Source organism: Lepisosteus oculatus, chromosome 14 (genome assembly GCF_040954835.1).
Source record: "Lepisosteus oculatus isolate fLepOcu1 chromosome 14, fLepOcu1.hap2, whole genome shotgun sequence".
NCBI classification, from domain to species: Eukaryota; Metazoa; Chordata; class Actinopteri; order Semionotiformes; family Lepisosteidae; genus Lepisosteus; species Lepisosteus oculatus.
The window spans coordinates 33,915,202-33,937,211 of NC_090709.1; the positions used below are offsets into that span (position 1 = coordinate 33,915,202).

General features: G+C 49.6%; 12 non-coding genes and 2 pseudogenes across 12 annotated transcripts; 2 read left to right on the top strand and 12 right to left on the bottom strand.

The window, feature by feature from the left end:
• The first annotated feature begins 1,017 nt into the window (after nucleotides 1-1,017).
• trnal-uag (transfer RNA leucine (anticodon UAG)) lies at nucleotides 1,018-1,099 on the top strand. Its single transcript has one exon. It is a non-coding gene; the product is annotated as a tRNA-Leu (tRNA).
• Nucleotides 1,100-4,549: 3,450 nt separating this feature from the next.
• Nucleotides 4,550-4,622, top strand: trnaa-cgc (transfer RNA alanine (anticodon CGC)). The gene has a single exon. It is a non-coding gene; the product is annotated as a tRNA-Ala (tRNA).
• Nucleotides 4,623-14,684: 10,062 nt separating this feature from the next.
• On the bottom strand, nucleotides 14,685-14,803 carry LOC138244678 (5S ribosomal RNA). The gene has a single exon (XR_011193293.1). It is a non-coding gene; the product is annotated as a 5S ribosomal RNA (ribosomal RNA).
• Nucleotides 14,804-15,339: 536 nt separating this feature from the next.
• LOC138218765 (5S ribosomal RNA) lies at nucleotides 15,340-15,448 on the bottom strand (annotated as a pseudogene).
• A 537-nt stretch (nucleotides 15,449-15,985) lies between these two features.
• LOC138218984 (5S ribosomal RNA) lies at nucleotides 15,986-16,094 on the bottom strand (annotated as a pseudogene).
• Nucleotides 16,095-16,631: 537 nt separating this feature from the next.
• Nucleotides 16,632-16,750, bottom strand: LOC138244679 (5S ribosomal RNA). The gene has a single exon (XR_011193294.1). It is a non-coding gene; the product is annotated as a 5S ribosomal RNA (ribosomal RNA).
• A 536-nt stretch (nucleotides 16,751-17,286) lies between these two features.
• On the bottom strand, nucleotides 17,287-17,405 carry LOC138244680 (5S ribosomal RNA). The gene has a single exon (XR_011193295.1). It is a non-coding gene; the product is annotated as a 5S ribosomal RNA (ribosomal RNA).
• A 537-nt stretch (nucleotides 17,406-17,942) lies between these two features.
• On the bottom strand, nucleotides 17,943-18,061 carry LOC138244681 (5S ribosomal RNA). Its single transcript, XR_011193296.1, has one exon. It is a non-coding gene; the product is annotated as a 5S ribosomal RNA (ribosomal RNA).
• Nucleotides 18,062-18,597: 536 nt separating this feature from the next.
• Nucleotides 18,598-18,716, bottom strand: LOC138244682 (5S ribosomal RNA). Its single transcript, XR_011193297.1, has one exon. It is a non-coding gene; the product is annotated as a 5S ribosomal RNA (ribosomal RNA).
• A 537-nt stretch (nucleotides 18,717-19,253) lies between these two features.
• On the bottom strand, nucleotides 19,254-19,372 carry LOC138244683 (5S ribosomal RNA). The gene has a single exon (XR_011193298.1). It is a non-coding gene; the product is annotated as a 5S ribosomal RNA (ribosomal RNA).
• Nucleotides 19,373-19,909: 537 nt separating this feature from the next.
• Nucleotides 19,910-20,028, bottom strand: LOC138244684 (5S ribosomal RNA). Its single transcript, XR_011193299.1, has one exon. It is a non-coding gene; the product is annotated as a 5S ribosomal RNA (ribosomal RNA).
• A 537-nt stretch (nucleotides 20,029-20,565) lies between these two features.
• LOC138216923 (5S ribosomal RNA) lies at nucleotides 20,566-20,684 on the bottom strand. Its single transcript, XR_011180636.1, has one exon. It is a non-coding gene; the product is annotated as a 5S ribosomal RNA (ribosomal RNA).
• A 536-nt stretch (nucleotides 20,685-21,220) lies between these two features.
• Nucleotides 21,221-21,339, bottom strand: LOC138244686 (5S ribosomal RNA). The gene has a single exon (XR_011193301.1). It is a non-coding gene; the product is annotated as a 5S ribosomal RNA (ribosomal RNA).
• Nucleotides 21,340-21,876: 537 nt separating this feature from the next.
• Nucleotides 21,877-21,995, bottom strand: LOC138245497 (5S ribosomal RNA). Its single transcript, XR_011194107.1, has one exon. It is a non-coding gene; the product is annotated as a 5S ribosomal RNA (ribosomal RNA).
• Nucleotides 21,996-22,010: the final 15 nt, after the last annotated feature.

A 22,010-nucleotide genomic window follows, 5' to 3' on the forward strand; every position in this document is an offset into this window, starting at 1 on the left:
TTTTCTAAGTGAAATGACAATAATCAAACATGCAGGCAGATTTTTGAAAAGTATTCGGAATTGACAGGGTGCCCCTTTGGAACAATCGTCAGAAATTGTGAGAAAATGAAAGTTATGTAAGCTCTCACACAAAGCATTGAAGATTGGAATCTGAGTGTAAAAAAGTTACCCGTCTCCCAATGATAGGCAGGGATACACACCATGACTCGAATAGACTCAGCGAACTTTAACACCTATGATATTACGAGTGCTTTGCACGTGTCGAATTTCAAGAAGGAACTACTACAACAGTTGTGGACATAATTCAATACCACCGGCAAAGTCCAATGCCGGCAACATCTGAGAAAATAATGTTCACTCATGGAATTTGGTCTTTGAATGGCTGGCGGGAAAATTCATTTATACTCCTGTTGCACCCTCAGCTGAAACATGTTAAAATAACAACGCAGATTTGTTGCAGAACCTGACAAGAATTATTGGGTTAGCACTGTATGTATTCTTGTATATTTACTTTAATTTTAATATAAATGTAAACATGCATGCTGTATAAGCTATTGTAATTTTAAAATATGTTAGCTGAGGATGCGAAGGGGGCTATTATACCTTGTGAAACACGCAAGGAACTGTAAAAAAGGCTGTTATTTGAATAAAATTGGCGATCACAAGAAAACCACAATTTATGTGGTATTATCATCAATATCCTTCAAAATCTACGTTCAAATGAAGGATTTGAAGAAACTATGAAAAAAGCAACAGTAATAGCAGAGGATTTTGATTTTTGCTCTTCAAGTCAGCAGATCACCGTAGAGTTACACCCCTACAAACAGCACAAAGGATGAATCCCACCACCTTCATTATTGCTGTGTTTGTGCCAGTGAAAGTAGCGTTTGTGTTATTGAAAGCATCTCGGAAGATGAAGGTGCAGTCACTTCCACGTCATGATATCATTAGATCTGACGACAAGAGCTGAAGCCCCCCCTAGTCCAAGCCAGCAATGTGAAGATGGGTATGGAGGAAGGTAGCGTGGCTGAGTGGTCTAAGGTACTGGATTTAGGCTCCAGTCTCTCTGGGGGTGTGGGTTTGAATCCCACTGCTGCCAAATATTAATGTTTTAAGACCTGCAATACAATCAGTAAAAGCGCTTTTTGTTAGGCTGCGGGAGGTGTTTAGAGATAGACTTTCTAAAAGACAGGCTTAACATCAAGGCAGAAAAAATATTTTTTCTCAATAGAAATTCTCTTTGGCACGTTCAGCTTTATGTAGGGAACAACGTCTGCCGAGATCACTTTTGAGGCAGTGCACATGATAGTGTACCGGCAAGTACATTTAATATTGGCTGTGGTGGTGAGCTGCTTTTGTCTGTGAAACTTTTAATTCTTCACGCCGAATCGTTGGCAGGGGTAAAGCTTATTAAATCTTTGAACATAGCGCTCCATCAGAAATACTTTGTTCGTGATCAAAAGAGATCAGAGGATTAACTTCATGGATTCACATAGCATACCTTACAGGAAAGATTTAAAAGGGGAATTGATTGTGCTTCCTGATGTTGTTCCTGTCGTTTCTTTGGATACAAAGGTGAATGTTCTTTGACGTTCTGCTAGAGTATCCACTGGGTGGGCTTTATCAATCAGCTCGGAGAGGTCATCAGTGCTCTGTCTCTGGAAAATAATCAGCACTGTCGTTTTTCCCTGTGCTGTCTTTTAAAACATATAAGATCACGAGTTTACAGATTTCTCCAAATAACAACTATACATTTTAACCCAGCGGTTAGCATTCCTTCAATCCAATAGTTTTACTCCGGGTAAAAAGCAGCGAAATATATAGAGAGATTATATTCAAATATTTAAACGTTCTTATTGGATTACCTGTATGGAGATATCGCTCAGAATTCCTAATATGATTTTGAGTTCAGTTTTGCTTTACTACTTTCAGAGTCTTTTATTGACCTTGCTGAAGCAGAGAAGTGACATAATCACAAATGCGACTTACCTGTGCTGCTGTTTTTGGTTAATTATGATTATTGCAAGGAAAAAAAACAGCTCCTTGCATTAAGAGCAAGAGCAACCAACACGCTCGCTTGTTGAGTTGGGTTTTTTTTCCGTGGTGCTCTTCCTCAGATGTAAAGTTATTTGGCGAGCAAGGACCTCTGAGAAGGAGCCTGAATCCATCAAGAACTCAGAAATTCTAATATCGCACTACTGTCTTGTGTACAGAGATCTGCTTCTTCCTTTTTGAGTGTTTTGGTGTTTAAGAGCACGCTTCCTACCTCGAATGTTAGTTTCAGGAGATGTGCTACCGGATAAATGATTATCTTGAAAAGGTTTGGGGATGCACTGGCCGGGATTAAAACCCGGCTCAATTATTTGGAAGTCACCTGTACTACCAACACACTTCTAAGAAGCACCCGCACATTTTCGCAATCCTCTCTCTCACCTACAAAGTTATGAAGACACAGACGACCAATGAAAACTAATTTGATTCACCCAAGGCTTCACTCTTCTGTTGTGATGTTGTTTTAATTAGTGTTAGCTGTGATGAGGTATTGTTTCTGTCTCTTAAAGTTTAAGAGTCTGCTCCTTTCTTCCTGGTATAGAAAAAAACATGTTCCATCTTTGTTTACAAACACCACTGTAAATTATTTGTCCATCTCTAAAGCCTGTGTGTATTGACAAGGCAATTCAAAAGCACATATTAAATAAGAACACGATCCTTCTTGTTACCATTCCCGTGGTTGGAGCGTTGTTTCGCCCTTTAACGTTCTTCTACAATATTTACAGACAGGGCTTTATCACTGGAGTTGTGTGCATCGGTCCATGAACATCAACTGTACTGCTGTTTTTCTATGCGTAATTTAATCGCAAGCACTTAAAAGATGCAAAAAGATTTCAAGGAAAACATAATTGAAAGACAGTCGAGTAAGGAGGTAGAAAAACGCTCTCCCCCATTGAAGAATCAACCACCGTCGCCCATGTGACTGGATATAAAAATAAATTATTCATTTCAATTATTCATGAAGGGTGGATTGTGGTCAGTGAACATATGCACATCTTTAAGTCAGTTCCACCATCTGTGCCATAGGGGATGTAGTTCAATGGTTTTCATGTATGAAGTTCCGAGTTCAATCCCTGGCATCACCAGATGTCTTACATTATTGTGCTCACATCGCAATCTTCTGTTGAGTGAGAACTCTTTGCTCGTGTTCATAGAGAGACAGGTTTACACAATTAAACTCAGTCACACACGAAGTGCTACAGTGTTGCTCTGCTGTTTTAAATGTACCTCCAAAGCATTTTGTTCTGTTAACTACCAAATGATTTGAACTAATTTTACATCATATTCAGGAAATCCAGAGAAGGTCATCAGACTTTTAGTGGCTGTTGAAGAAAACACCTGTTGAATCTCACCAGGGATTTCTTGAGAGATCATTCAGCAAGCGAGTTAACAGGGGTTAACGTAGAGAGTGGCGGAGGTGGGATGTCAGGGCTTGACGTCACTGCTTTATGCAAAGAATGGAGGGGTGGTCGTCAGGGCTATATGACTGTGCTTCACGCAGAGAGTGGTGGGGGTGTGATGTCAGGGCCATACGACAGTGCTTTACACAGAGAGTGGCGGAGGTGGGATGTCAGGGCCTGACAACACAGCTTAACGCAGAGAGTGGATGGGTGGGTGTCAGGGCCATATGACACTTCTTTACGTAGAGAATGGCGGGGGTGGGATGTCAGGGCTTGACGACACTGCTTTATTCAAAGAGTGGAGGGGTGGGTGTCAGGGCTATATGACAGTGCTTTCCGCAGAGAGTGGTGGGGGTGGGATGTCAGGGCCATATGACACTGCTTTACACAGAGAATGGAGGAGGTGGGATGTCAGGGCCTGAAAACACAGCTTAACGCAGAGAGTGGAGGGGTGGTGTCAGGGCCATACGACACTTCTTTACACAGAGAGTGGTGGGGGTGGGATGTCAGGGCCATATGACACTGCTTTATACAGAGAGTGGCGGAGGTGGGATGTCAGGGCCTGAAGATACTGCTTTACGCAGAGAGTGGCGGAGGTGGGATGTCAGGGCCTGACAACACAGCTTAACGCAGAGAGTGGAGGGGTGGGCGTCAGGGCCATACGACACTTCTTTATGCAGAGAGTGGTGGGGGTGGGATGTCATGGTTATACGACAGTGCTTTCCATTGAGAGTGGTGGGGGTGGGATGTTATGGCCATAAGACACTGATTTATGCAGAGAGTTGAGGGATTGATGTCAGGGCCATACGACAGTGCTCCACTCAGGCCTCTGCTTGAATTTGTACTCCTCCTCTCTCCCTACCTCTACCTCTATGATATTTGCACTTTCTGGAGAGGCGATTTTCTCCACTTCAGTAGCCCGATTGCGTGGAGAGGGCTGTAGAATGTGGCACCGCCTTTCCTGCTCCGTCCATGACAGGCGTGCTGGTCTCTGGAGAGAGAGCACGGTCCATCAGCGCACTCCAATAAAGGCACTGGAAGCAGCTGAAACGCATTGGCGAAGCTCAGCACTGGGCCGCTGGGCACATCTTACCACTGTTTCCGTAGTGTAGTGGTTATCATGTTCGCCTCGCATGCGAAAGGCCCTTGGTTCGAAACCGGGTGGAAACAGACTGGCTTCTTTTGTCGCATACAAATGGGTTGTACAACTTTTAACTAGCAAATGGAAGAGGGCTGAAGTAAGAGACAAGATGTAAATAGGGTTAACTTAAGTCAGTTCTGCCTGAAAATTAGACTTCTAAGCAACAGGGGTTTATGGCAGGAAAGGGGGTTAACTGATAAGGATTCCAGATGCGAGGGGGCATAATCTTAAACTGACCATTTGGCCAGGGTCTCTTAACTGGCCAAATACCACGACCCCCCCCTTACCATAACACCGAATGACGTCTGAAGCAGCAAGGAAGGACTATATAACCTAAAAGTTTGTACCGGCACATCGAACAATACTTCGGTTTTGTTGTTTCTTGTGGGAAACAAGACTTCGGCTTTATTGTTCCTTGTGTCCGTCATGGCAGTGAACAGGTCCTGGTTACAGGATCTCTAAAAAAGGAAATAAAGACTGAAATCAGATCCGACCCACCATGCTGCCACGGTGACGGTGCACTGCCCAGTGAAAGTGGCAGCCTGTCCCTGGACTGTGGGAAACTGGAGCACCTGGAGGAAACCCCCACAGACCAGGGAGAGAACATGCAAACTCCACACAGACAGCACCCACACCCCAGGTCCAGCACTGTGAAGCATGCCCGACGATGCGGTAGGGTTTTTACAAATGAGTGTGTAACTCACACTGGTGCCCAGGATGGCCTGCTACCGGAACGCAACCTAATTTTCTTACTGCAGTTTGTTCGAAGCGGTTTGCAGGAGCTGGAGGTGAGGACTGAGCTGGGGTCCAGTGTGCAAGAGTGACTACTGATGTCGTGTGTGTGTGTGTGTGTGTGTGTGTGTGTGTGTCTGGATCATTGTGAGCGCCGTCAGGTTTGTGTATTTGTTTAAACAAGAGGACGTGTCTGTGCGGGTCTGACTCTGTGTGAGGGTGCAGCTCTAACTGTTCGCGCGCGGGCGTGTCTATCTCTCGACAATGCATGAGGGGCTAAATCTGCCTCTGAGAAACTGACTTTTCAGAAGAAAAATCTATGAAAAGGCACGGCCTGGCCCTCTTCTCTTGCTCCCGACGTATAACACACTGGGGGATGAAGCTGGTGTCTTCAGCTGTAACCCTAGCTATTTATGCAAACAGCTCTTTTATGAAAAGCAGCTCTAGGCCTAGACAAGAGGAACAGATAAATCAAATCTTAGATTTATGGCTTATTCAAAGCAGACTGAGCGCTGCTATACTGTATGTAGGAGCCAGAGATGAAGAATGAGCTATTTAAGGAAATCAGGAGTGTGAGAGAGGGAGTGTGTGTTTTTCCTCCCAATAGAGAAGGCTTGTGGTTCTTTCTGCTTTTCTGCACAGGCTGCCAACATAAGTACGTGTTGGGTTCTTGGTTTGAATGCTCGAGTTGTCAGGCTGGCGTTTTTTGTTCCTATTGGAGCCCATAATTGTGAACAAGGCGCTTGAGGACGTCTCTGTGCAGGTGTGCGTTTGTAATGACGTGTGTGCGCATCTCTGTAGCGGATGTTTCAGTAAAAAAACGCATTTAAAACATTCAACCTTTTCATGTTCCTAATATTCTTTCATTCTTCACAATAATAACTAAGGTTGCTGCTGGAAGAGGTGTTAGTGGGGCCACCAGGGGGAACTCTCACCCTGTGGCCCATGTGGGTCCTAATGCCCCAGTATAGTGACGGGGACACTGGAAAAACTGTAAACAGGTGCCGTCCTTCAGATGAGACGTAAAACCGAGGTCCTGACTCTCTGTGGTCATTAAAAATCCCGGGGTGTTTCTCGAAAAGAGTAGGGGTTTTACCCCAGTGTCCTGGCCAAATTTCCCATTGACCCTTACCAATCATGGCCTCCTAATAACCCCCATTTATGAATTGGCTTCATTACTCTGCTCTCCTCCCCACTCATAGCTGGTGTGTGGGGAGCGTTCTGGTGCACTATGGCTGCCGTCCCATCATCCAGGTGGATGCTGCACATTTGTGGTGGTGGAGGGGAGTCCCCATGTCCTGCAAAGCGCTTTGAGTGGAGTGTCCAGAAAAGCACTATATAAGTGTAAGCAATTATTATTCATTATAATGTAATAAGTCCATTATTTCTCACCCCTCCATTGCAAGGCATACACAACACAAACACCAGGAACAATTATCTCAGAAGTGAATTGCAAATGTATTGAGTTGTGATGCAACTGTAACTTGAACCTAACATGACTGTGGCGTGCATTTTTGAAATTGCATTTTCACAGCTGAAATACAAAATGAAGCTGATCGCAGTCCAAACTCAAGGTATTGTTGTAAAACTAAATATTCAACATGTTTCTACCTGTCCCTTTTCAGCTCACTCAGAAGTCCACAGCCTGCAGCCTGGTGCCTCTCTGTCTCCCCCCTCCACACTGCTGGTCCAGTGGAGGTGCTGTTTGATCCTGCACGATCTGTCCGGAATCGTATAGTCTTACTGAGCAGCGCAGGGCTCCCTGGCCCCAGGTACGAACAGTGAGTGTCAGTGCAGAACAGCTCTCTGACACTCCGCTCCCTCACTCCAGCTGATCAGGGCAACTACACAGTGAGGGACCTTAATGGAAGCAGTATCAGCACTGTGATCGTCACTGTGGGTGGTGAGCAGGTCTACAGTAGGATCACTAGAGGGCTCTATATTCTTGACAGAGTGTGTTCTTATATCATCCTCTGTCCTGATTGTCTTTCAGCTCACAGAGACAATGTCACCCTGCAGCCTGAAGCCTCTCTGTCTGTCCCTCTGTTCACTGGAGAGCCAGTGGAGGTGCTGTTTGATCCTGCAGGAGGTGGAAACTGGACCTCAGTGTGTTCTGTCCAGAACAGCACAGCCAGCTGTGTCCCCCAGTACAGTTTTTTTTATTTTTGATGATTAGCCATATGTTGATTACAATATTGTACATAATGTATAATTTGAACTCGATATTTTTCAGGAGTGAATGATTGTATATTTTCAGAATAAATTTCGAAACCAAATTATTGTCATTCGATCTCTGTCTCTCTCTCGTCCTGCTGTCTGTCTGTCCCTGCCTCTCTGTCTCTCTCTCTTTCAGCCCCGTCTGTCAGTCTGTCTGTCCTTCTCTCTCCTTCCTCTCTCTCTCTCCTTCCGCTCTCTCTCTCGGTTTGTTTGTCCCTCAATCTCAATCTTTCTCTTTGCCTGCTGTCTTTCTGTGCCTTCATCTTTGTGTCTCTCTCTCCTTCCTTTCTGTCTGTCTCTCTGTCTGTCCTGCGTTGTCCCAGCTGGGCCTGTCTCCCCGGCTCTCTGCCTTCAGCTCTGTTCGCCGATGTCCCACCAGCCCGTCTCTCTCTCAGCCTGTCTCTTGACTTGCAGGAGGAAGAGGAGGTGGAGACAGCTCCTCCGGCAGGAGAGAGGAAGAAGGTCAGTGCTGGTCCCACCCTGCCTCCTGTCCTGTCTGTGGTGGAGTTTCGCCATCTTGTCTGTCTTGTCAGCCCTGTCTGTCACTGTCTCTCTCCTCCTCCTCTCTGTGCTGTGGTGTCCAGTCAGTGTGTCTCTCTCCTCCTCCTCTCTGTCCTGTGGTGTCTAGGCAGTGTGTCTCTCTCCTCCTCCTCTTCTCTGTCCTATGGTGTACAGTGGGTCAGTATTAGTGGGCTACACCCAGGCTCACTCACTGCGAGTGTGATCTCAGCAGAGTCTCTGTACTCTTGGGACACTTGACTCACCTGTCTCTCTCTTTCTCTCCCTGTGCTGTCCCTCTCCTGCCCCCTCTCTCCCTACTCGGACTCCAGCTGGAGGAGGTCCAATCACCACCTCCTGTGAGACAGAAGAAAAAGAAAGTGGGTAATGCTCTGATTCTCTCTTTACTCCTGTCCAGTGTCCAGTCAGTGTGTGTGTATGAACCCCTCTCTCTCTCAGTGCAGTGTTCATGTACTGGAGTGTCCAGTCAGTGTGTGTGTATGAACCCCTCTCTCTCTCAGTGCAGTGTTCATGTCCTGGAGTGTCCAGTCCGACTCTTAACGTGACTCTCCTGTCTCTGCTTCAGAAGTGCTGGTGCGTCTTTTTAAAGTCCCTGAGCTGCATGTCGGTGGAGACAGATGATAAGGACGAGCCGATGGAGGCGGCGGAGACCGTGTGTCAGGAGAGGAAGAGCGAGGGAGAGGAGGAGCAGGTGAGCAGACAGGGGGACGCCGCCCGGTCGTGTCTGTGATTCAAGAAGGAGTCTCCTCTTGCTGTTTGATGTCATGGTGATGTCCGTGTCTGTGTCCCTCACACCTGCAATAACAATATTCTTTCCAGGTTCCTTTCCTGGTTCTGTGCCAGCTAAGATCGGAGTCGCCTTCCCCACCAAGGACTGGACTGGACTGGACTGGAGCTGAGGGACACCAGACTGGACTGGACTGGAGCCAAGGGACCCCAGACTGTGCTGGACCGAAGCTGAGGGACCCCAGACTGCACTGGACCGGAGCTGAGAGACACCAGACTGGACTGGACTGGAGCTGAGGGACCCCAGTCTGTGCTGGGCCAAAGCTGAGGGACCCCAGTCTGTGCTGGACCGAAGCTGAGGGACTCCAGACTGTGCTGGACCAAAGCTGAGGGGCCCCAGACTGGACTGGACTGGAGCTGAGGGGCCCCAGGCTGTGCTGGACAGAAGCTGAGGGACCCCAGACTGGACTGGACCAAAGCTAAGGGACCCCAGACTGTGCTGGACTGAAGCTGAGGGACCCCAGTCTGGACCGAAGCTGAGAGACCCCAGTCTGTGCTGGACCGAAGCTGAGGGACCCCAGTCTGGACTGCACTGGAGCTGAGGGACCCCAGTCTGGACCGAAGCTGAGGGACCCCAGTCTGTGCTGGGCCGAAGCTGAGGGACACCAGTCTGGACTGAAGCTGAGGGACCCCAGACTGTGCTGGACCGAAGCTGAGGGACCCCAGTCTGTGCTGGGCCGAAGCTGAGGGACCCCAGTCTGTGCTGGACCAAAGCTGAGGGACCCCAGACTGGGCTGCACTGGAGCTGAGGGACACCAGACTGGACTGGACTGCACTGGAGCTGAGGGGCCCCATACTGGACTGGACCAGAGCTGAGGGGCCCCAGACTGGACTGGACCGGAGCTGAGGGACCCCAGATCCCAGTCTGGACTGAAGCTGAGGGACCCCAGACCCCAGTCTGGACTGAAGCTGAGGGACCCTAGACTGGACTGTGGAAAACTTTCACATTATCTCCACCTGAGTCCTCAGATCGTCTGCATGACCTTGTATTATTAAGTATTATTTTAAGGTCCTGTGATGATCGTAAGATGGGGGGGGGGGGGGTGTGTCCCTTGACATTAATCTGTATTGTAATTTTTGTTCTTTTGTTAAGCATCATTAAAATGTTTTTTAAAAAAAGCTTTTGGTTTTTTCCCTCCCCCCCCGAAACGAACAAACAGAGTCTGTCTTTCTCTTTCATCCCGGAGAGTTTGTGGTTGATGGATTGAGGCCGAGAGCCCTCGTTGTCGGCGTGCCACCAGTTAGCGGGGCTAAAGCAGGGGGGGCATCGTGTCCAATACTCCTTGAAACGAGACAGATTTCAAGCCACCTCCGTCTGAAGAGAAGGAAGTTGACCACGAACTCCAGGGTGTCCTAGGAAGCTCTTTAGCCATCGTTTGCCCAGCAGCCATCTCACCCTGCAGCTCCCAGCTAGCAGCCCCCTCCCCACTGGAGCCCAGCAGGTAGAAGCCTGGTCAGTACCTGGAGGGGAGACTCCTGGGAAAAACTGAGGTTGCTGCTGGGAGAGGTGTGAGTGGGGCCAGCAGGGGGCGCTTTCACCCTGCGGTCTGTGTGGGTCCTGATGCCCCAGTATAGTGACGGGGGACACTGGACTGTAAACAGGCGCCGTCCTTCGGATAAGACGTCAAACCGAGGTCCTGACTCTCTGTGCTCATTAACAATCCCGGGGTGTTTCTGGAGAGGAGTAGGGGTGTTACCCCAGTGTCCTGGCCTGATTCCCCCCCTGGTCTTGACCCATCATGGCCTCCTTATCACCCCCCCTCTCTGAACTGGCTCCATCCCTCTGCTCTCCTCCCCACTGAGAGCTGCTGTGTGCTGAGCGGACTGGAGCATCATCCACGTGGGGGCTGCACACTGGGGGGGCTGGAGGGGATCCCCCTGACCTGGGAAGAGCTCTGAGTGGAGAGTCCAGACTTATTAATTATTATTATTATTCGTGCTGCACTGGGCTTCAGTCCTGGTAGTGAGAGGGGGATCTGTGATCAGTACAGATACTTATGACTGTATAATAATACACGATAGAAATGGAAAACAGGGTAGCGCTGTAGTCTCTTCGAAACGTTTTGAACTGCCAGAAGAAGTTTTCACAACCCGGACTCGTGAAGGTACAGGTCTTCTCCCTTCGTCCGGAGTAAGGTGAGAGGTTATCCCCTCGGGGCGCAGTATCCCCGATGCACCCCCCCACCACCACCCAAAATGACACACACTTCTGTGACGATTGGGAGACCCCGGTTCGATCAGCCCCTGCAGTGTAGGAAACGACCCGCTGGAGAGAACACGCAGACTCCACACAGAAGGGTCACCTCGGCATTTATTCCAACAGCAAAACACCAGAGAGAAACGGGTCTCCGAAAGATGAGCGCACACCGGGAAAAACACTACGGGGTCATTACAAATGGGAATAGGAGTTCTTTTTTTCTTTTCCGGACGTCAGTTGTATCGTGTCCTGGTGATTTCTCCTGTTTCGAACGGAGTTCAATGTCACGTTTCTACTTTATTAGAGAGAGGCACTGAACTTTGGGGAATGTGACATCCACCCAGTATTACTAGTAGGTTGATAAATATAAATGTTCTTTTTCCCCCCGTATGATACCTCGCGAAATATAACGATGGCCAACTCATTAAGTCGAAATTTAAACCCTTCTCACGCTACAAGACAGTCCGTCAACATCGCCGCGGCCCGAAGCGCGACCTTCGGTATGACGTTGGCGGAAGGGGGTAGGGTAAGTACGTCACAGCCGGGGGAAGCCCCTATCACGTGAGAGGGGTGCTGCGGGCGACGAGCCCCCGGGGGCGAAGAGAAGTTGATTTGCGTGGGGTGTGGAAACACTACACGACCGGGCAAGCGAGCCGTTTTTTTTTTTGTTTTGTTTTTTCAGAACATCAGAACAACCGCAGAGATGACCATCGATCCACTCCGGACGTTTCCTTTTTTGTCCTTTTTCGCCTCCAAAATAAAAAAAAAACTGGGATCCATCGTGGCGTTGCCAAATTAAAACGTCAACCACTTTTCGGGCTTTCGTGCTGTCCATGATGAAACCGTCATGGTTGTGTAAGGATACGTTACGTCACAGACCGGCGGCGCTCGGACGTGAGGAGTGTCGTTACGTTTTTGAAACGGGCACGTCAGACAAGATCTCTGACAAGATCTCTGAAAAACCCAAACCTGTAAGATTCAATTTCAATTCAGTTTTTTATATAGCGCCTTTCACAACAAGAATGCCCCAAGGCCCCGAACAAAGGAGTTGTTCCACACCCCCGCCACCCTCTGTGTACAGTAGAGCCCCCTGTACTGACTGGAGGAGCTCACCCAGCTGTGTCTGGAGAGAAGCCGGGGTATCGGCTTCAACCACAGGGCTGGGCGGCTTGTTCCCCACCCCCATCCCCTTCTGTGTACAGAAGAGCCTCCTGTCCTGACTCCAGTAGGAAATGTCACCTGGAGGCAACACACCGGCTTCTTTTAACAGATCACCTCGGGAATCGGGAACAACGGAGCTGTGTGCGGCCGTCTGTACGGAGGGGTTCAGCGCGGGGGGGCTCCGGGCTCGGGTCTGGACCCGGGGGGGGGCTGTCTGTGTGGAGTCTGCATGTTCTCCCTGTGTTCTTCGGGTCCAAAGACAGGCTTTTGGGCTAATTGGCTTCTGGGAAAACTGGCCCTGGTGTGTGTGTGTCCTATGATGGAGTGCTGTCCTGTCCAGGGTGTGTGAGTGAATGTGTGTTTGTCATGTGATGGACTGGTTCCTGTCCAGGGTGTGTGAGTGTGTGTGTCTGAGTGTCCTGTGAGGGACTGGTGTCCTGTCCAGGGTGTGTGAGTGTGTGTGTCCTGTGATGGACTGGTGTCCTATCTAGGGTGTGTGTATGTCCTGTGATGGACTGGTGTCCTGTCCAGGGTGTGTGAGTGAGTGTGTGTGTGTCCTGTGATGGACTGGTGTCCTGTCCAGGGTGTGTGAGTGTGTGTGTCTGTGTGTCCTGTGATGGACAGATGGTACCAAGCCTGGACACCCATGAGACACTGGCTTCCTCAGAAGACTCTCACGGAGGGCACACTGTCCCTAACCCGGGTCCAGAAGAAACTACAGTGATCTATAATTCCTGCGCCTCGGAAGGGTTTATGACGTCTATGTCCGGCGCCCGCGCCCGTGGACTGGCGGTTTGGCGTCGCGCTCCGCAGCTCGAGCTTCGGTGCGAGGCAGGGCGGGAGGGAGCCGATGTGGCCTCGGCGCCATCTTTGCTGGTGAGTCAATTGTGACCGTTGCGGTACAATAAACCATCAATAAACCTTTTCCCACCCCGTCCAGTATTTCTGTCGCGGCCCACGTCCCTTACAATCGACAAACTAAAAAAAAAACAGTAGCCCTTCGCAACATTACACGCCATTTTTTTTATTTTAAACGTCCGCTAGATACGCAGGTGGCTCGATACCTGTCTTATCCTCGCCGGCGTCTTTATACCGGCAAGTGAATTTTATTTGGGGTCCCTCAGAATTGTGACAGAAATGTCAGTGAACCACAATAAAAAACGAAACTTTTTTTTTAAAGGCGGTGAATGGATTTTTTGAGTAACCGTGTAGCGACTAACGTAAGGAAAAAAAAGTTGTCTTTCCCTACGAAGACGTTTTGGTACAGGACTTTCTTTAAATATCAGTTGTGCATAGCGTTTTACAAAAAGTTGATGATGATCTTGGAGATAATTGCAAAGGAAAATTGAGATAACTACCAAAACATTACGTGTGAAACGACAGGACAGAACTTTGAACCCACAAAGAAACAAAGGTATGAAATATTGCCTCGTCATGGGGGGTTGATAATTGTAGTAAGTGTTCCTAATTTTCGTAAAGAAATGTATATTATGGGAGTCACACGTGAGATTTAGTGTATATACGTTTCATATTGTGCATATATACGGGGTTAAAAAGTGGAATGAGTATGATTATAAACTCGTGTGTCCTATAATCAGATAATTTTTGAACAAGCTTTGATTAGACAGGTGAAAAACAACATCAGATCCTTTATTTTAATATATTCTCACGTCTGAATATCAGCTTCTCCCCTCTGGCCAACATTTCAGGGCTCCCAGGTGTAGATCCCAAATTGAAACAAATATTAATTTGTTACCCAGTTAAACAGTTAATAGAAGTGAGTGACCAGGGTAAATAAAGGTGGGTCAGTGTAAACTGTTTATTCTGGACCAGACTTCGTCATGTGTGATATGTCATGACTTCTTATATTAAGTTTTATCTTTATATTTAGTTCTACATGTGTAATAGATGCGATGTGTGTCCATAAAAAGGTTTCTCCAGGGGAAAATCAAGTTCGTTTTAAAACCGTGTTTCCTTTTTAGGGTAGGTTTGCATTCCAAGTGTGGGGTTTTTGCCTTTTTGCTGAGACAAGTTGCCTTTCTTATACGCGGAGGGATCTGCTCGTGAGATATCCGCTTGGTCCATTTCTGAGCTCAGTATAAGGTGTAGAAAGCATGACTGTCATCATAACCCGCATCTCACCCAGGTGTGGAATAATGTTGTGACTATTGCTTCAGCAATAACATGCTGATTGCATGTTTCTAGATGGGAATAACAGAGATCTCAACTACTGAGGGGCCTTATTAATAAAGTCTCCACAGCCGAAGCGCTGTGTCTCTTTTCAGCTGGCGATAAACCTTTCCTCGATCCTTTGCGGACTTGTAAAACTGTTCCTGATCAGAATAAAAAACGCTCACGCTAATACACAAGCACCCGTGTCTCGCCAAAGCTGACAAATAAACAGACGGACAAGCCGCACTGCTCGTGTGAACAGGGGAATGAGCGAGCGAGCGGGGATAGGGCGCCTCCTGCGCTTAAAAGCTTACAGCACCTGGTATTCCCAGGCGGTCTCCCATCCAAGTACTAACCAGGCCCATCCCTGTTTAGCTTCCGAGATCAGACGAGATCAGGCGTGCTCAAGGGGGTGTGGCCGTAAGCGAGAGCAAGGCTCGCTGGCACCCTTCTTATTGAGAGGACAGCTCCGTCACCTCTTTTACGACGCTGCTTTTTTTCCCTTGCGTTTTTCTCTTCTTCCCACGTTCTCTCTCTTCACTGCCTTCGTCCCCGCTCTATTTCACTTCAGCCTTTCACTCTTGCTTCCTTCCAATGAGGACGGAGCTGCGGGAGAAAGGGCGCTATAGAGGATCGCTGTGGAGAGCTGCTGCTGTGCTTTGACATCTGAGCTCTGTGGAAAACGATCTCAATACAATTCTGAAAAACGCGACTCTCCGAACGCCAGCCGAACAAGTCTCCACAGCCGAAGCGCTGTGTCTCTTTTCAGCTGGCGATAAACCTTTCCTCGATCCTTTGCGGACTTGTAAAACTGTTCCTGATCAGAATAAAAACGCTCACGCTAATACACAAGCACCCGTGTCTCGCCAAAGCTGACAAATAAACAGACGGACAAGCCGCACTGCACGTGTGAACAGGGGAATGAGCGAGCGAGCGGGGATAGGGCGCCTCCTGCGCTTAAAAGCTTACAGCACCTGGTATTCCCAGGCGGTCTCCCATCCAAGTACTAACCAGGCCCATCCCTGTTTAGCTTCCGAGATCAGGTGTGCTCAAGGGGGTGTGGCCGTAAGCGAGAGCAAGGCTCGCTGGCACCCTTCTTATTGAGAGGACAGCTCCGTCACCTCTTTTACGACGCTGCTTTTTTTCCCTTGCGTTTTTCTCTTCTTCCCACGTTCTCTCTCTTCACTGCCTTCGTCCCCGCTCTATTTCACTTCAGCCTTTCACTCTTGCTTCCTTCCAATGAGGACGGAGCTGCGGGAGAAAGGGCGCTATAGAGGATCGCTGTGGAGAGCTGCTGCTGTGCTTTGACATCTGAGCTCTGTGGAAAACGATCTCAATACAATTCTGAAAAACGCGACTCTCCGAACGCCAGCCGAACAAGTCTCCACAGCCGAAGCGCTGTGTCTCTTTTCAGCTGGCGATAAACCTTTCCTCGATCCTTTGCGGACTTGTAAAACTGTTCCTGATCAGAATAAAAAACGCTCACGCTAATACACAAGCACCCGTGTCTCGCCAAAGCTGACAAATAAACAGACGGACAAGCCGCACTGCACGTGTGAACAGGGGAATGGGCGAGCGAGCGGGGATAGGGCGCCTCCTGCGCTTAAAAGCTTACAGCACCTGGTATTCCCAGGCGGTCTCCCATCCACGTACTAACCAGGCCCATCCCTGTTTAGCTTCCGAGATCAGGTGTGCTCAAGGGGGTGTGGCCGTAAGCGAGAGCAAGGCTCGCTGGCACCCTTCTTATTGAGAGGACAGCTCCGTCACCTCTTTTACGACGCTGCTTTTTTTCCCTTGCGTTTTTCTCTTCTTCCCACGTTCTCTCTCTTCACTGCCTTCGTCCCTGCTCTATTTCGCTTCAGCCTTTCACTCTTGCTTCCTTCCAATGAGGACGGAGCTGCGGGAGAAAGGGCGCTATAGAGGATCGCTGTGGAGAGCTGCTGCTGTGCTTTGACATCTGAGCTCTGTGGAAAACGATCTCAATACAATTCTGAAAAACGCGACTCTCCGAACGCCAGCCGAACAAGTCTCCACAGCCGAAGCGCTGTGTCTCTTTTCAGCTGGCGATAAACCTTTCCTCGATCCTTTGCGGACTTGTAAAACTGTTCCTGATCAGAATAAAAAACGCTCACGCTAATACACAAGCACCCGTGTCTCGCCAAAGCTGACAAATATACAGACGGACAAGCCGCACTGCACGTGTGAACAGGGGAATGAGCGAGCGAGCGGGGATAGGGCGCCTTCTGCGCTTAAAAGCTTACAGCACCTGGTATTCCCAGGCGGTCTCCCATCCAAGTACTAACCAGGCCCATCCCTGTTTAGCTTCCGAGATCAGACGAGATCAGGCGTGCTCAAGGGGGTGTGGCCGTAAGCGAGAGCGAGGTTCGCTGGCACCCTTCTTATTGAGAGGACAGCTCCGTCACCTCTTTTACGACGCTGCTTATTTTCCCTTGCGTTTTTCTCTTCTTCCCACGTTCTCTCTCTTCACTGCCTTCGTCCCGCTCTATTTCACTTCAGCCTTTCACTCTTGCTTCCTTCCAATGAGGACGGAGCTGCGGGAGAAAGGGCGCTATAGAGGATCGCTGTGGAGAGCTGCTGCTGTGCTTTGACATCTGAGCTCTGTGGAAAACGATCTCAATACAATTCTGAAAAACGCGACTCTCCGAACGCCAGCCGAACAAGTCTCCACAGCCGAAGCGCTGTGTCTCTTTTCAGCTGGCGATAAACCTTTCCTCGATCCTTTGCGGACTTGTAAAACTGTTCCTGATCAGAATAAAAAACGCTCACGCTAATACACAAGCACCCGTGTCTCGCCAAAGCTGACAAATAAACAGACAGACAAGCCGCACTGCACGTGTGAACAGGGGAATGAGCGAGCGAGCGGGGATAGGGCGCCTCCTGTGCTTAAAAGCTTACAGCACCTGGTATTCCCAGGCGGTCTCCCATCCAAGTACTAACCAGGCCCATCCCTGTTTAGCTTCCGAGATCAGACGAGATCAGGCGTGCTCAAGGGGGTGTGGCCGTAAGCGAGAGCAAGGCTCGCTGGCACCCTTCTTATTGAGAGGACAGCTCCGTCACCTCTTTTACGACGCTGCTTTTTTTCCCTTGCATTTTTCTCTTCTTCCCACGTTCTCTCTCTTCACTGCCTTCGTCCCCGCTCTATTTCACTTCAGCCTTTCACTCTTGCTTCCTTCCAATGAGAACGGAGCTGCGGGAGAAAGGGCGCTATAGAAGATCGCTGTGGAGAGCTGCTGCTGTGCTTTGACATCTGAGCTCTGTGGAAAACGATCTCAATACAATTCTGAAAAACGCGACTCTCCGAACGCCAGCCGAACAAGTCTCCACAGCCGAAGCGCTGTGTCTCTTTTCAGCTGGCGATAAACCTTTCCTCGATCCTTTGCGGACTTGTTAAACTGTTCCTGATCAGAATAAAAAACGCTCACGCTAATACACAAGCACCCGTGTCTCGCCAAAGCTGACAAATAAACAGACGGACAAGCCGCACTGCACGTGTGAACAGGGGAATGAGCGAGCGAGCGGGGATAGGGCGCCTCCTGTGCTTAAAAGCTTACAGCACCTGGTATTCCCAGGCGGTCTCCCATCCAAGTACTAACCAGGCCCATCCCTGTTTAGCTTCCGAGATCAGACGAGATCAGGCGTGCTCAAGGGGGTGTGGCCGTAAGCGAGAGCGAGGTTCGCTGGCACCCTTCTTATTGAGAGGACAGCTCCGTCACCTCTTTTACGACGCTGCTTATTTTCCCTTGCGTTTTTCTCTTCTTCCCACGTTCTCTCTCTTCACTGCCTTCGTCCCGCTCTATTTCACTTCAGCCTTTCACTCTTGCTTCCTTCCAATGAGGACGGAGCTGCGGGAGAAAGGGCGCTATAGAGGATCGCTGTGGAGAGCTGCTGCTGTGCTTTGACATCTGAGCTCTGTGGAAAACGATCTCAATACAATTCTGAAAAACGCGACTCTCCGAACGCCAGCCGAACAAGTCTCCACAGCCGAAGCGCTGTGTCTCTTTTCAGCTGGCGATAAACCTTTCCTCGATCCTTTGCGGACTTGTAAAACTGTTCCTGATCAGAATAAAAAACGCTCACGCTAATACACAAGCACCCGTGTCTCGCCAAAGCTGACAAATAAACAGACGGACAAGCCGCACTGCACGTGTGAACAGGGGAATGAGCGAGCGAGCGGGGATAGGGCGCCTCCTGCGCTTAAAAGCTTACAGCACCTGGTATTCCCAGGCGGTCTCCCATCCAAGTACTAACCAGGCCCATCCCTGTTTAGCTTCCGAGATCAGACGAGATCAGGCGTGCTCAAGGGGGTGTGGCCGTAAGCGAGAGCAAGGCTCGCTGGCACCCTTCTTATTGAGAGGACAGCTCCGTCACCTCTTTTACGACGCTGCTTTTTTTCCCTTGCGTTTTTCTCTTCTTCCCACGTTCTCTCTCTTCACTGCCTTCGTCCCCGCTCTATTTCACTTCAGCCTTTCACTCTTGCTTCCTTCCAATGAGGACGGAGCTGCGGGAGAAAGGGCGCTATAGAGGATCGCTGTGGAGAGTTGCTGCTGTGCTTTGACATCTGAGCTCTGTGGATAACGATCTCAATACAATTCTGAAAAACGCGACTCTCCGAACGCCAGCCGAACAAGTCTCCACAGCCGAAACGCTGTGTCTCTTTTCAGCTGGCGATAAACCTTTCCTCGATCCTTTGCGGACTTGTAAAACTGTTCCTGATCAGAATAAAAAACGCTCACGCTAATACACAAGCACCCGTGTCTCGCCAAAGCTGACAAATAAACAGACAGACAAGCCGCACTGCACGTGTGAACAGGGGAATGAGCGAGCGAGCGGGGATAGGGCGCCTCCTGTGCTTAAAAGCTTACAGCACCTGGTATTCCCAGGCGGTCTCCCATCCAAGTACTAACCAGGCCCATCCCTGTTTAGCTTCCGAGATCAGACGAGATCAGGCGTGCTCAAGGGGGTGTGGCCGTAAGCGAGAGCAAGGCTCGCTGGCACCCTTCTTATTGAGAGGACAGCTCCGTCACCTCTTTTACGACGCTGCTTTTTTTCCCTTGCATTTTTCTCTTCTTCCCACGTTCTCTCTCTTCACTGCCTTCGTCCCCGCTCTATTTCACTTCAGCCTTTCACTCTTGCTTCCTTCCAATGAGAACGGAGCTGCGGGAGAAAGGGCGCTATAGAAGATCGCTGTGGAGAGCTGCTGCTGTGCTTTGACATCTGAGCTCTGTGGAAAACGATCTCAATACAATTCTGAAAAACGCGACTCTCCGAACGCCAGCCGAACAAGTCTCCACAGCCGAAGCGCTGTGTCTCTTTTCAGCTGGCGATAAACCTTTCCTCGATCCTTTGCGGACTTGTTAAACTGTTCCTGATCAGAATAAAAAACGCTCACGCTAATACACAAGCACCCGTGTCTCGCCAAAGCTGACAAATAAACAGACGGACAAGCCGCACTGCACGTGTGAACAGGGGAATGAGCGAGCGAGCGGGGATAGGGCGCCTCCTGTGCTTAAAAGCTTACAGCACCTGGTATTCCCAGGCGGTCTCCCATCCAAGTACTAACCAGGCCCATCCCTGTTTAGCTTCCGAGATCAGACGAGATCAGGCGTGCTCAAGGGGGTGTGGCCGTAAGCGAGAGCGAGGTTCGCTGGCACCCTTCTTATTGAGAGGACAGCTCCGTCACCTCTTTTACGACGCTGCTTTTTTTCCCTTGCGTTTTTCTCTTCTTCCCACGTTCTCTCTCTTCACTGCCTTCGTCCCCGCTCTATTTCACTTCAGCCTTTCACTCTTGCTTCCTTCCAATGAGGACGGAGCTGCGGGAGAAAGGGCGCTATAGAGGATCGCTGTGGAGAGCTGCTGCTGTGCTTTGACATCTGAGCTCTGTGGAAAACGATCTCAATACAATTCTGAAAAACGCGACTCTCCGAACGCCAGCCGAACAAGTCTCCACAGCCGAAGCGCTGTGTCTCTTTTCAGCTGGCGATAAACCTTTCCTCGATCCTTTGCGGACTTGTTAAACTGTTCATGATCAGAATAAAAAACGCTCACGCTAATACACAAGCACCCGTGTCTCGCCAAAGCTGACAAATATACAGACGGACAAGCCGCACTGCACGTGTGAACAGGGGAATGAGCGAGCGAGCGGGGATAGGGCGCCTTCTGCGCTTAAAAGCTGACAGCACCTGGTATTCCCAGGCGGTCTCCCATCCAAGTACTAACCAGGCCCATCCCTGTTTAGCTTCCGAGATCAGATGAGATCAGGCATGCTCAAGGGGGTGTGGCCGTAAGCGAGAGCAAGGCTCGCTGGCACCCTTCTTATTCAGAGGACAGCTCTGTCAACTCTTTTTCGACGCTGCTTATTTTCCCTTGCGTTTTTCTCTTCTTCCCACGTTCTCTCTCTTCACTGCCTTCGTCCCGCTCTATTTCACTTCAGCCTTTCACTCTTGCTTCCTTCCAATGAGGACGGAGCTGCGGGAGAAAGGGCGCTATAGAGGATCGCTGTGGAGAGCTGCTGCTGTGCTTTGACATCTGAGCTCTGTGGAAAACGATCTCAATACAATTCTGAAAAACGCGACTCTCCGAACGCCAGCCGAACAAGTCTCCACAGCCGAAGCGCTGTGTCTCTTTTCAGCTGGCGATAAACCTTTCCTCGATCCTTTGCGGACTTGTAAAACTGTTCCTGATCAGAATAAAAAACGCTCACGCTAATACACAAGCACCCGTGTCTCGCCAAAGCTGACAAATAAACAGACGGACAAGCCGCACTGCACGTGTGAACAGGGGAATGAGCGAGCGAGCGGGGATAGGGCGCCTCCTGTGCTTAAAAGCTTACAGCACCTGGTATTCCCAGGCGGTCTCCCATCCAAGTACTAACCAGGCCCATCCCTGTTTAGCTTCCGAGATCAGACGAGATCAGGCGTGCTCAAGGGGGTGTGGCCGTAAGCGAGAGCGAGGTTCGCTGGCACCCTTCTTATTGAGAGGACAGCTCCGTCACCTCTTTTACGACGCTGCTTTTTTTCCCTTGCGTTTTTCTCTTCTTCCCACGTTCTCTCTCTTCACTGCCTTCGTCCCCGCTCTATTTCACTTCAGCCTTTCACTCTTGCTTCCTTCCAATGAGGACGGAGCTGCGGGAGAAAGGGCGCTATAGAGGATCGCTGTGGAGAGCTGCTGCTGTGCTTTGACATCTGAGCTCTGTGGAAAACGATCTCAATACAATTCTGAAAAACGCGACTCTCCGAACGCCAGCCGAACAAGTCTCCACAGCCGAAGCGCTGTGTCTCTTTTCAGCTGGCGATAAACCTTTCCTCGATCCTTTGCGGACTTGTTAAACTGTTCATGATCAGAATAAAAAACGCTCACGCTAATACACAAGCACCCGTGTCTCGCCAAAGCTGACAAATATACAGACGGACAAGCCGCACTGCACGTGTGAACAGGGGAATGAGCGAGCGAGCGGGGATAGGGCGCCTTCTGCGCTTAAAAGCTTACAGCACCTGGTATTCCCAGGCGGTCTCCCATCCAAGTACTAACCAGGCCCATCCCTGTTTAGCTTCCGAGATCAGACGAGATCAGGCATGCTCAAGGGGGTGTGGCCGTAAGCGAGAGCAAGGCTCGC